Raw genomic sequence first — 12,794 nt, 5'->3', positions numbered from 1 at the left:
CCAACTCATTAGTACCTTAGTGTGACATGTTTATCCAACTAAGGAACCAAGATGGATACATTGTTATTAACTAAAGTCCACACTTTATTAGAATTTCCCTAGTGTTCCCCTAACATCCTTTTTCTGTCCCAGTCTCCTCTGGGCTGTGACATTTCTCAGACGTCGCTGGGTTTTGATACCTTGAAAGTTTTGAGGAGGACTGGTCAGGTGTTTTGTCCCTCAATTTGTTAGTCTGTTTGTTTTCTGATGTTTTCTTATGGTTGGTCTGGAGTTATGGGGTTTGGGGCGGAAGACCCAGACAGAGATAAAAATGCCATTCTCCTCAGGTCACATCAAGGATACACACCATCAACGGGACTTATGACAAACGATTTTACCCTTGATCACCTGGCCAGTATCGTCTTTTTTTTCTTGCTGCGTTGGGTCTTCGTTGCGTGTGGGCTTCTGTAGTTGTGGCACAGGGGCTCAGTAGTTCTGGCTCCCAGGATCTAGAGTGCAGGCTCAGTAGTTGTGGCCCACGGGCTTAGTTGATCTGCGGCACCTGGGATCTTCCCGGACCAGGGCTTGAACCTGTGTCCCCTGCATTGGCAGGCGGATTCTTTTCTTTTCTTTTTTTCTTTTGCAACCAAAACGTTAATCCCAAGGATTCTCACAAAACATATTACAAATGACAGCATGAAAAAAAAAATTGCACAGTAACTCAAAGTTCAGCTCTACAATATACTCTTAATCTGGCAGGACATTGGTATCTTGATAATCTCAAATTTCCAAAAAATATTACAAAGAGCTATGTATTCATGTACAGCAATCACAGAGGGGACGTATGACCTAACTCAAAGGTAAACTAACTTCCTTGAAACTTCTTAGATTTTAAACTCCCTGGACAATCTCTTGTCCGGTGTGAAGACTAGTGGAATTTTTAAACCTCTAATCTAGGGTAAGGGTGCGGCTTTCATTTTTACCTGCTGGCTTGGGTTCACAGCACCTTTTAAAGACTGCTTGCTTAACTACAGCTGCATACCATATCCCAGCTACAGAAAGTCTTTTCAATGTTTGCCAGTGTTGTTTCCATAATAGTAAACATCACACTTTAGGTGGGCAGGAGTTAGAGTTTTATTATCAGTCTAGGCAAGACCAAAAATTCAAAGCAAGTTCAATTTTGCTTAAGGGAACATTGTAAGGTAACAATTCTTCATATTACATGCCTCCCAGGACCCATTTCAAACCATAGAGAATGACACCTTTATGTGTCACTGTCCCAAGAGACAAACAAATGTGAACAACTAAAACATTTAAAAAGTGCACCGAGCTTCGGAAGTCTCAAACAAAACTTGAATTTTCTGTACATACTCCTGCCAAATGAAGTTATTGCCTGTACACCACTCCTCTTGCAAAGTGGTCTTCTATTTCCTTTCATCTGACCTAGATCGGCTAGGAGACCTAGAGAAAGATCAGGACGGCTTGTGATTTCTCTCTTGGGACAGGGATCTCTCTCTTCTCCTATATCTAGAAAGGGACCTGCTCTGGCTGACGGAGAAGGCTCTCCATCTTGGAGATGTGCGGGAGGTGGAGGACTCCTCCTCCCATAATCATCTCGAGGGCGACGACCCCAAGAAGGAGGCGGTCACGATTTCGACTTCTCTTTTCCCCATTCGACAGGTCCACTCTTACTCGGCAGCCACATAGTGTTCTCCCATCTAGTTCTCGGACAGCATCGGCTGCATCTCGGGGATCTTCACATTCAACGAGAGTGAAGCCGGGAGGGTTTTTAGCACCCCACACACTTCAGAGTGGTCCATAATAGCCTAAAGCTCGTTCCAATTCAGCCTTGTTACCACTGTTTCCAAGATTCCCTACATAAACTTTACAGTCCAACGGACAGGAATCACGTTGCAAGACCCTCGTGGCTCCTGGGTTTCACGGGCCACAGGGTGGTCCCGGGCCTCTAGAATCTGGTAGCTGAATCTGCTCGCACAAGCTGTCCTGTGGGGATGCGTTTTCCCCTATGTGTCCAGCCCGGGGCCCTGCTCTCTTGGCCCGGCCTCCCGGGTGAGAGGGTGAACCCCAGCTCCCTGGAGCAGACACTCAGAGCCCTGGTGACCGGACTCACGGCTGACGGGGCTGGAGCGGCGGCTGGACACGTGTGGCCAGCCTGGTGGTGTTTGGCCCCGTCTGCAGTTCCAGCTCCAGCTGAGAAAGAGCCTCCCTGTGTTACTTTCTACTGGTTGTGTAAGGATCCCCGGTGTCATTTGACAGAAATGTAGACGGTGTGTTCTTTCTCTCTTTTCTCCCTGCTTCCTCTCCTCCCTCGCTGCCTCCCTCTCTCCCTGTACCTCTTTCCCTGTTCCGCTCTCCCTCTACCTCTTTCCCACTCCCTCTCTCGCTCTCCCTCTGTCTCTTCCTCTCTCCCTCCCTCTCTCCCTCTCCCTCCCTCTCCCTCTCTCTTTCCTCTCCCTATCTCCCTCTCTCCTCTCTCCCTCTTCCCTCTTCCTCTCCCTCTTCCCTCTGCCTCTTTCCTCTGCCTCTTTCCTCTCCCTCTTCCCTCTCCTCTTTCCCTCTCCTTCTCTCCCTCCCCCTCTCTCCCTCTCCCTCTCTCCCCCCTCTCTCTCCCTCTTCCTCTCTCCCTCTCCCCTGTCTCTGCCTCTCCCTCCGTCTCTCCCTCTGGGAGGGAGTGAGGGAGATGGAGAGATGGAGGGAGCGGGAGAGTTGGAGGGAGAGGGAGAGGGAGAGGGAGAAGAGGGAGGAGAGGGAGGGAGGAGACGTCTCTCCCTCCCTCCCTCCCTCTGCCTCCCTCCCTCTCCTCTCTTTCCCTCTCCCTCCGTCTCTCCGTCTCCCTCACTCCCTCTCAGAGAGGGAGAGACGGAGGGAGAGGCAAAGACAAGGGAGAGGGGGAGAGGGAGAGAGGGAGGGGGAGAGAGAGGGGGGAGAGAGGGAGAGCTCTCTTCCTCCCTCCCTCTCCCTCTCTCCTCCTTCTCTCCCTCTCTCCCTCACCCTCTCTCCCTCTCCCTCCCTCCATCACTTTCCCTCCTTCTCCCTCTCCCTCTCTCCCTCCCAGAGAGGGAGAGACAGAGGGAGAGGGAGAGGGGGGAGACAGGGACACGGAGAGGGAGGGAGGGAGGGAGGGAGACAGAGAGGGAAGCAGGCACCCTCTCGCCTTCTCCCTCTCCCTACCTCCTTCTCCGACTCCCCCTCTCCTCTCCCTCTGTCTCTCCCTCTCCCTCCCTCCCTCTAGGAGAGGGAGAGGGAGAGGAAGGGAGGGAGAGGGAGAGAGGGAGGGGAAGGGAGACGGAGAGGGAGAGACGTCTCGCCCTCCTTCCCTCTCCCTCCCTCGCCCTTTCCCTTCCTCTCTCCCTCTCCCTCCCTCTGTCTCACCCTCTCCCTCCCTCTGTCTCTCCCTCTCCCTGACTCCCTCCCAGAGAGGGAGAGATGGAGGGAGAGGGAGAGACGAGGGAGAGGGGGAGAGGGAGAGAGGGAGGGGGGAGAGAGGGAGAGGGAAGAGGGAGAGTGGGAGAGAGGGAGAGAAGGAGGAGAGAGGGAAAGGGAGGAAGAGACCTCTCTCTTTCTCCCTCTCTCCGTCTCTCCCTCTCTCCCCCTCTCTCTCCCTCTCCCTCTCTCCCTCTTCCCTCTCTGCCTCTTCCCTCTGCCTCTTTCCTCTCCCTCTTCCCTCTCCTCTTTCCCTCTCCTTCTCTCCCTCCCCTCTCCCTCTGGGAGGGAGTGAGGGAGATGGAGAGATGGAGGGAGCGGGAGAGTTAGATGGAGAGGGAGAGGGAGAGGGAGAAGAGGGAGGAAAGGGAGGGAGGAAACGTCTCTCCCTCCCTCCCTCCCTCTCCTCCCTCTCCCTCTCCCTCCGTCTCTCCGTCTCCCTCACTCCCTCTCAGAGAGGGAGAGACGGAGGGAGAGGCAAAGACAAGGGAGAGGGGGAGAGGGAGAGAGGGAGGGGGAGAGAGAGGGGGGAGAGAGGGAGAGCTCTCTTCCTCCCTCCCTCTCCCTCTCTCCTCCTTCTCTCCCTCTCCCTCCCTCCATCACTTTCCCTCCTTCTCCCTCTCCCTCTCTCCCTCCCAGAGAGGGAGAGACAGAGGGAGAGGGAGAGGGGGGAGACAGGGACACGGAGAGGGAGGGAGGGAGGGAGGGAGACAGAGAGGGAAGCAGGCACCCTCTCGCCTTCTCCCTCTCCCTACCTCCTTCTCCGACTCCCCCTCTCCTCTCCCTCTCCCTCCCTCCCTCTAGGAGAGGGAGAGGGAGAGGAAGGGAGGGAGAGGGAGAGAGGGAGGGGGAGGGAGACGGAGAGGGAGAGACGTCTCGTCCTCCTTCCCTCTCCCTCCCTCGCCCTTTCCCTTCCTCTCTCCCTCTCCCTCCCTCTGTCTCACCCTCTCCCTCCCTCTGTCTCTCCCTCTCCCTCACTCCCTCCCAGAGAGGGAGAGATGGAGGGAGAGGGAGAGACGAGGGAGAGGGGGAGAGGGAGAGAGGGAGGGGGGAGGGAGGGAGAGGGAAGAGGGAGAGTGGGAGAGAGGGAGAGAAGGAGGAGAGAGGGAAAGGGAGGAAGAGACCTCTCTCTCTCTCCCTCTCTCCGTCTCTCCCTCTCTCCCCCTCTCTCTCCCTCTCCCTCTCTCCCTCTCCCTTGTCTCTGCCTCTTCGTCTCTCTGTCTCTGGGAGGGAGTGAGGGAGATGGAGAGACGGAGGGAGAGGGAGGAGAGGGAGCGAGGAAGAGGGAGAGAGGGAGGGAGAGAGGGAGGGAGAGAGGGAGGGAGGGAGAGATGTCTTTGTCTTTCCCTCCCTCCCTCTATCACTCTCTCCCTCTTCCCCCTCCCTCTCCTGCTCCCTGTCCCTCTCCCTCCCTCTATCCCTCTCTCCCTCTCCCCCCTCCCTCTCCTGCTCCCTGTCCCTCTCCCTCCACCTCGTTCCCTCTCTGGAGAGGGAAGGAGGTGGAGGGAGAGGGAGAGGGAGAAGGAGCACGAGAGGGAGAGAGGGAGAGGGAAAGAGGTATAGGAAGAGCGGAACAGGGAAACAGGGACAGGGAAAGGGGGACAGGGAGAGAGGGAGAGGGAAAGAGGGAGAGGGAGAGGGAGAGCAGAGCAGGGAAACAGGGACAGGGAAAGAGGGAGGCAGAGAGGGAGATGGAAACGGGGAAAGGGAGGGGGGACGGATAGAGGGAGAGGGAGAGAGGGACAGGGAAAGAGAGACAGGGATGGAGGGAGGGAGAGAGGGACAGGACAGGGCAAGAGGGACAGGGAGAGAGGGAGGGAGAGAGGGAGAGATGGAGGGAGAGTGAGAGGCAGGGAGGTAGAGGGAGGGAGGGAGGGAGGGAGACAGAGAGGGAGACAGGGAGAAGGGCTGATGGGGGCTCCCTCCCCCTCCCATCCTCTGCCCACTGCTTTCTCTTTTTTCTGCTTCAACAAACACCAGGCGCCTTTCAGATCAGCCCTGAAGTCAACGTTGATGCTTGGGACGGCCTGACCTCCCCGCTGCCTTCCAGCCCAGGACCACAGCTGGGAGATGAAGTCTGCAGGGCCCTGGGGGGGGACAGCGGCGGCGGAGGTGGTGGAGGCAGGCACCTCCTCTGACGCCCAATCTCTCCTCCTTTACGAGGCAGCCGCCAGCTCCCCTCCCTGACTCCCCAAGATTTGGGGCCATTTTAATATGTGTCGATAATGCCATGAGCTACTATTTAACTTTTCCACGAGGACCCATCTCCCGAAATGCAGTGGTTTTCAGGCTTGGCTGCACTAGAGAACCCCCAGGGAAAGGAGAGACGTCTGTACCTCCCTCTCTCTCCCTCTCCCTCCGTATCTCCTTCTGGCTCTCTCCCTCTCCTTCTGGGGTGATGCCCGATGAGCTCAGATTCGCAGATGTTCCCCCCATCCCCTCTCTGTGCCTTGCGTGGGGCCTGGGCCTTCTCACTGTGGCCCGGGAACAGCCTCGACATTCAGACATCGGTTCCTGCAAGGACACTTGCGTTTGGTCCATACCGCATGTGGCTGCAGTCTGTGCTTCTCCCGTTTAGCATCTTCAGTAGATGGGGGCTGTGCATGAGCCCTTCATCTTCCCCGCAGACACCACTGGTGCTTGCTCGGCCTCGCGGGTGATGTCCACGGGGGACAGACCTGTGTCCCCACCTTCTTGGGCTGCAGACAGGCCACGTTGGTCCTGTGGTGACTGGGGGCTCCCAGGAGAACCCCACCGCAGACCCAGAGAGGTGGCCCCAGAGAAGGTGGCGTACGCCTGGGGCCAGGCCTCACCAGCCAACCACGGGGCACCTGCAGCAACAGGTCTCTCGCCGTCCAGGGGCTGGGTGTTCGGGCGCCGTGGGGATGAGCTGCTGTCTGCACGGCAGCCAAGTTTGTATTGTTGAGCCCGGGGAGGCCCCTGGGTGGCTCCTGGAGAGCCTGGTCACATTTCTTCCTGCCCTTGGCCTTAGAGCTCATCATGGTTCACGCCGTTTCTGGTTCCAAAAGGACCTGTGTTCATAAAGACCACATGTTAGGACAGCACCAAAGTGTCTAGAAATCCAGGCCAGGAGGAGGAGGGAGGGGGTTTGGCTGTGCCCGCCAGTGGCCTGAGAGCCCTCCCACCCACAGAGACCTGGCCCGGGGCCTGTGGGGAGGGCGTGGCCCACGGTCCCCAGCGCTGGCTGTCTCTGGGTTCCAGGAGAACTGCGCGATCCTCGGGGAGCTGGTAAGGCTGCAGGCTCAGAAGTCCCGCCTGCTGGGATTCAGCACGCGTGCCGACTCTGTGCTGGAGATGAACATGGCCAAGACCAGCCAGGTGGTGGCCACTTTCCTAGGTAACCCCGCCTCCCCGAGTCCCAGTGGGGACGGGGGTCAGGTGGACCTTGACTGGACGTGGTGCTGCCTGAGACCCCACTGTGTCAGCCCTTGGGGGTCGCCTTCCCCAACCCTTCATTCTGCCTCGAGGGGCGTGGGGTGGGGGGCGGCTGGGCGGCTGCCACAGGGACATAGCTGAGCCTCTCCCCTCCGCCCGCAGATGAGCTGGCCCAGAAGCTGAAGCCCCTCGGGGAGCAGGAGCGGCCGTGATCCTGGAGCTAAAGAAGGCTGAGTGCCAGAGGCGGGGCCTGCACTTTGACGGGCCCATCAACGTCTAGGACCTGCGCTACTACATGAACCAGGGGGAGGAGACGCGCTACCACGTGGACCAGTACCTGCTCAATGAGTCCTTCCCCATGCAGGTGGTCACGCGCAGGCGGCTGGGCATCTCCCAGGAGCTGCTGGGGCTGACCTTCGACCTGGAGGAAGGCGCCAACATGCGTCACGAAGATGAAGATGTGAGGCTCTACACGGTCCGGGATGTGGCCTCGGGCAAGGTCATCCATCAGCAAGTTCTACCTGGACCTCTACCCTCGGTGCATGCGTGGGGGAACCTGTCGGCCGTGGGCCGGGGCTCCTCTGTGGTAGCGGGGCCTCACCCGCGTCCCTCCCCAGGGAAGGGAAGTCCGGGCACATGGCCTGCTTTGGCCTGCAGCCGGGCTGCCTGCAGCAGGACGGGAGGCGCCAGATTGCCATCGCGGCCATGGTGGCCAACTTCACCAAGCCTACGCCCAACCCGCCCTCCCTGTTCCAGCATGATGAGCTGGAGACCTACTTCCATGAGTTCTGGCAAGCGATGCACCAGCTCCGCTCCCAGGAGGGTGCGGGCGAGGGGCTGAAGGCAGGGGGCGGGGAGGGCCCGGGCTCTCCCGTGGTCCTCAGGCAGGCCCTCGCCACGGGATTCTTCCGCTGATGTCACCCCGCACGAGGAGACGCCCTCGGTGTCAGTTTCCATCATCAAACCCCACGCACTGGGCGCGTAAACAACGGAAGTGGATGTCCTCGAGACTCTGGAGGCTGGAAGTCCCAGATCAAGGAGTCAGGACTGGTTCCCTGCAATGTTAAATACAGGTATTCAAGAGTTGCCTTTAAAAAAGACAAAATAGAAGAAAGGAACGTTGCATGCAAGGCTGGTGACAGGCGGTGATGAGAACCAGAGATTAGGCTCTGGGGCCGGGAGCACCACGCCCTGTGAGGCCCTGGGGCTGCTGCCAGTCTCGGTGGAGGCTCAGCAAGTCCCAGTGACTTCCCAATGTGGGGGGGGGGGGGTCCCCAGATGAGCGTCTGGGCCCAGGACCCAGTGCTCGTTCAGTCTTCCTGCAGTCAGCCCTTCGTCCTGAGAGCGATGCTCTCACAGACTGCAACCGGAGCGCGTGGGGACACTTTACTGAGCTGTGCAGCCGTCACTACTGCCCTGTTCTGGAACATTTCCCTCACCCCAAAAAGGTCCCTCACGCCCTTAGTTATCATTCCCTCCCCTCCCCTGTCCCTGACAACCAGGAACCCACTCTGACTCTGTGGATCTACCTGTTCTGGACGTTTCCCCTCAGTGGGGTCACACCCTGTGTGTCCTTCTGTGTCTGACTTCTCTCGCTGAGCACCGTGTTCTCACGGTGCATCCACGTGGCAGCGAGTGGCAGGGCTTCACACCTTTGCGTGGTCGAGGGCCGGAAAAAAGACAAACGAAAAGAAGGGCACGTTGCCTGCGACTCTGGTGACAGCCGGGGATGAGAACCAGAGGGTAGGCTCTGGGGCCGGGAGCGCCGCGCCCTGTGAAGCCCTGGCGCTGCTGCCAGTCTCGGCGGGGCACGAGCAGCGCCGTCCCCCAGGAGCTGCTGGACAAGCTCATCAAGTCCCGGCTGGCCAACCCCCGTGCGGCCGGGCCGAGGGAAAGGAAAGGGGCTCCCGGACCGCCCGGCTGGAAAGCGCGGCCTGGACACAGTGCCAGCGCCCCCGTCTCCTTCCTCCCGCCCTCCAGGCCTCTTCAACCTGCGCCAGATCGTCCTGGCCAAGGTGGACCAGGCCCTGCACACGCAGACGCCCTCGGACCCGGCCTAGGACAATGCCCGCCTCTGCCAGGAGATCCTCGGGGTCCCAGCCACGCCAGGTAGCCAAGCGCACGCCGGGCCCACCTTAGCGGTCGGTTGGCGGCTACTGCCCAGGTCAAGAGGATCCTCTGGTGGTGTGTGAAGGGGGACCGACTGACGGGCTCTGGTCGAGGCTCGCTGACCTCTGGCCTCTTCCTGCCTGGGTTCCTGGGCTGGTCCCTCCAGCTGTGGCCCGCGGAGTCCGAGGGTGGGCTGGGCGTATCTGCACGTGCTTTCTGGAGAGCCTGGAAGAGGCAGGAGAGGGCTTCATACCCTGGACGGAACGCGTCGACGAGGTTTGCCCGAGCGTGTCGGTGCGGAGACGCAGTTCACTCCCTCGTGAGCGCTTTAACCCGCGCTCTCCCCGTGCTGGAGGGCGAGCCCTGACTCATCCCTCGGAGCCTCGGGCAGCTGTCCCTGTAAGAGGCTTAGGGGTGAACCCTCGTGAGCTTCAGCAGAAAGTCGGCAAAGATTGATTTGTGTCCCTCCACTGAGTTGCCCGCAAGGTCCCCGTTTTCTAGAAGTGTTGGGCCAATACTCCCTCTAGTGGCAGGGGACTCAGACAGGGCTGCTTTGAGGCCCCAAGCTCTGGGCTCTGGGGAAGGGGCACGGAGCGGCCAGGGGGCCGGGCAGGAGCCTCTCCGCGTGTGTCCCAGGGACCCACCTGCCTGCGACCTTCGGCCACCTGGCAGGAAGCTACGACGCCCAGTCCTATGGCTACCTGTGCAGCGAGGTGTACTCCGCGGACACGGTCCACACACTCGTTTCAAGCAGGAGGGCGTCCTGAGTGGCAAGGTGAGAGGCCGGCCTGCCGTGCAGACCAACACGGAGGTCCTTGGGCCTGGGCCTAGATGCTTTTGCCGCCCGCCTGGGCCTGCCAGGCTCTGAGGGCCCTGCCCAGAACCCCCTGCTCCCCTGCCCTTTGTTGAGTCACAGCAGAGGTGGCCACACCCACACCCTCCGTGAAGGGGGTGCTCCACCCTCCTGCAGCCCCGCCCCCTCTCCTCAGGTTGCCATGGACTACAGAAGCTGCATTCTGAGGCCAGGGGGCTCCGAGGATGCCAAGGGCATGGTGAAGCTCTTCCTGGGTTGTGACCCCATGCAGGACGCCTTCCTCCTGAGCAAAGGGCTGCAGGTTGAGGGCTGCAAGCCGCCGGCCTGCTGACGGCACGGGGTTTTGCCCCCCCAGGCGGGCCGGGTGCCTTAGCGCCCCGTCGGGGCGGGGGAGGGGCCGTGTGTCCTCCCAGCCCCCGAGTCCCCGGCGGCCGGCCTAGGCCAAAAGTCTCCACCTGGAAGTGTCTGGAAAGCCTGGCATCAAGGCTCCCCCTTGTTGCACTAATGCAATCCCTTCCTGGGGAGCTTTCCTGGTAACAAAACGGTTCTTTGAAAACGCAGCCATTAATAAAAAAGACTCTACTCCTGGTCTCTGCCTGCCGTCCCTTCCACCACAGGAGTGGCATGGGGGCCGTCACACTGGGGGGAGTTCTGACCTTGGTCGGGGATCAGCCCTGGGGCCGTGGTGACGCGTCTGGGTCACTGGGAGACGGCTGAGCTGTGGGGTGAGTTCAGACGGGGATGGTGCCCCGCACCCCGACCGGGCAGGCTCTCCAGTGAGGGGGTGTCAGTTTCCTGCCGGCCTCTCGCCCGTCTCTGTTTGGCATCTCGGGGGCTGTGACTGGCTGGAGCTGGTTCTGGCGGTGGGCACAGCTGCGGGAAGCCCGGCTGGGGCTGTCCCTGTCCCCGTGTCCTGTCCTCCTGCTCACGGCCGGCCGGCTGGCTCCCTCTGGTCATCGGCAGCTGCTGAAGTCTGGACCACAGCAAGGGGCCGCCTTCCTGGGTCCTAGCAATTCTTCCCAAAGGCCTTAGGGATGTGTTTTGGTGGCAGTAGGAATTCAGAGAGGGTGCTGCACCACTGGAGCGGTAGGGTGGCTCTGGACCATCCCGTGTGTCCTTCCCTGGCCTTTGAGCTCCTTGGGAGCCCTGCCTCCACAAAGGACGCCAGGCAGCGGAACGAGGGCGCGGGCGGCGCCCCGACCTTCTCCCCGTGGCCCAGGCGGGCAGGCCGTGCCACGCTCTGTCCTCCCCTCAGCCTGCCCGCCCGTTCTGTTGTTATTTTACCGAAGAGGACACAGACATTCAGAGAGGCTAGGGTCCATGCCTGAGGTCTCATATCCAGTAAGTGTCAGAGCCGGGGTTTGAACCCAGACAGCCTGTCCCGGAGACCGCGCCCTAACCTCTACACAAACCACCTCCTGGTTCCCTTTATTAGCACAAGACTCATTTCCCTGACAAGCCCAGGCCCCATAAAGGCAACCCTGCCTCCCCCACGTGACCAGCCCTTGCCAACTACTCACCCCAGTGGCAGAGGGACGAGCCACACAGGGGACCCGCCCATCTTGGCCATGGGGACACAGACACCCACTCACACCCAGAAGGACCTCCTCTTTACCTTAGGCCACACGCCCATGCCGAAGGAGCTGCTGTCTGCCAGCTGGTGCAGGTACAGTTCTGTCCTGGAAACAGAGAAGGGACCAGAAGTAAGGGAGGACCCACCCACACCAGTGGCCTGGCAGGGCAGGTGGGCATCATGGCACGGGGCTCCACAGAGTGCCCCAGGTGGCCCCGGGGTCTGCCTCAGGCCCTGGCCCTGCCTCCCGAATATTCCTCACTTGCTGCCCTCAATGGGCCCTTCTTAAGTGAAGGCCTTCCAGAAGCTTCCTTACTCCTCAGTTACCCTGCTCTGAAAACTGGGAGTTTCCTCCCTAATCTGCCCTCTCTCCAAAGGGTAAGGTGCCCCTCTGGCCTTAGCCAGGAGGCTCAGGACAGGTTGGGCCTGCCCTTCAGACGGGGGTGGAAGGCAGGAGACAAATGATGGGGGACGCAGAGGCAAATTGAAAATTATCACCCCTCGCCTGGGGTGAGCACTCCCTGGAGCTTCACTAGATAGAACCTTACTCATTCGTTCAACAGATGAGGAAACCAAGGCTCAGAGACAGGGAGCCACATGTCCAAGAATTCCCAGGAGTCAGCGAGGGGCAGAGATGACTCCCTGGGCCACCTCCCCCAGAAGGCCCTCCCAGATGAGTCTTGTGGCTTCTCTGCTGTTCCACCTGGTGCCTCCTCGCCCTGAGCTACCTCAGGTGCACCCAAGGCTCTCACAGAGTTTAGGAGCTTCTGGAAGATTTGGGGTCTGCTGTTCCTTGCCCACCTCCCACGCTGCTGTCAGAACCTGTACCAAAATGTCACCGTCACAGCAGACATCCACCACCACCCCCCAGCGTGTATAAAGAGCCATATGTGAATTATCTCACTTAATCCTGTAAGGTCAGCAGTCAAGGTACTATTTCCACTTTACAGAGGAAGAAACGGAGGTTCAGAGCAGGTGACACCTGGCCAGGTTCACCCAGCCCAGGAGCAGTACCAGGCAGCAAGAATCAGAGGCCAGATTCCTAACCACTGGGCTCCACTGCCTCTCACCTCTGGGCAGAGGCAGGGCTGGGGCCCTGGAGAGCGGAGGCCCTTTGTCTCACTGCCCTCGGCTGTCCCTGCTCAGCCCAGTCGCTCACCTGAGAGCCAGGTCCAATCCGGATAGCATCTGGGAGAAAACCTCGAAACTGCCTTCCCCTTCCAGCTGCCGGGCCACGTGGCTCTTCTCCAACAGCATCGTCTGCCAGGGGAGAGGACAGGCGCCGGTCAGCACGAGGCCCCGCTAGGCTGCCCGCACACCCCCACCAACCCCCAGGCCCACTCTTCGAGGCAGCACCTCAGGCCCCAACTTGGCTGGACGCCTCCAAATCAAAACGTGCCAGGCCTTTGTCTCACTGATTCAGCGTCCACGCAGGCAATCAACGAATGCAACGGGCTCATTCCGATGAAGGAATCCAAG

General features: G+C 59.8%; 2 pseudogenes across 2 annotated transcripts; one reads left to right on the top strand and one right to left on the bottom strand.

The window, feature by feature from the left end:
• Window positions 1-1,403: 1,403 nt before the first annotated feature.
• Window positions 1,404-1,890, bottom strand: LOC309621879 (serine/arginine-rich splicing factor 3 pseudogene; annotated as a pseudogene). The gene has a single exon. The product of its transcript is annotated as a serine/arginine-rich splicing factor 3 pseudogene (transcript).
• A 4,749-nt stretch (window positions 1,891-6,639) lies between these two features.
• Window positions 6,640-10,073, top strand: LOC309621878 (thimet oligopeptidase-like; annotated as a pseudogene). Its single transcript has 6 exons — window positions 6,640-6,781; window positions 6,982-7,357; window positions 7,437-7,632; window positions 8,808-8,928; window positions 9,565-9,703; window positions 9,918-10,073. The product of its transcript is annotated as a thimet oligopeptidase-like (transcript).
• Window positions 10,074-12,794: the final 2,721 nt, after the last annotated feature.

Source organism: Balaenoptera borealis (genome assembly GCF_965194805.1).
Source record: "Balaenoptera borealis genome assembly, contig: HAP1_SCAFFOLD_1118, whole genome shotgun sequence".
Classification (NCBI taxonomy): Eukaryota; Metazoa; Chordata; class Mammalia; order Artiodactyla; family Balaenopteridae; genus Balaenoptera; species Balaenoptera borealis.
Note: the sequence above shows the minus strand (reverse complement) of the source record. Positions and strands in the feature narration are given on the sequence as shown.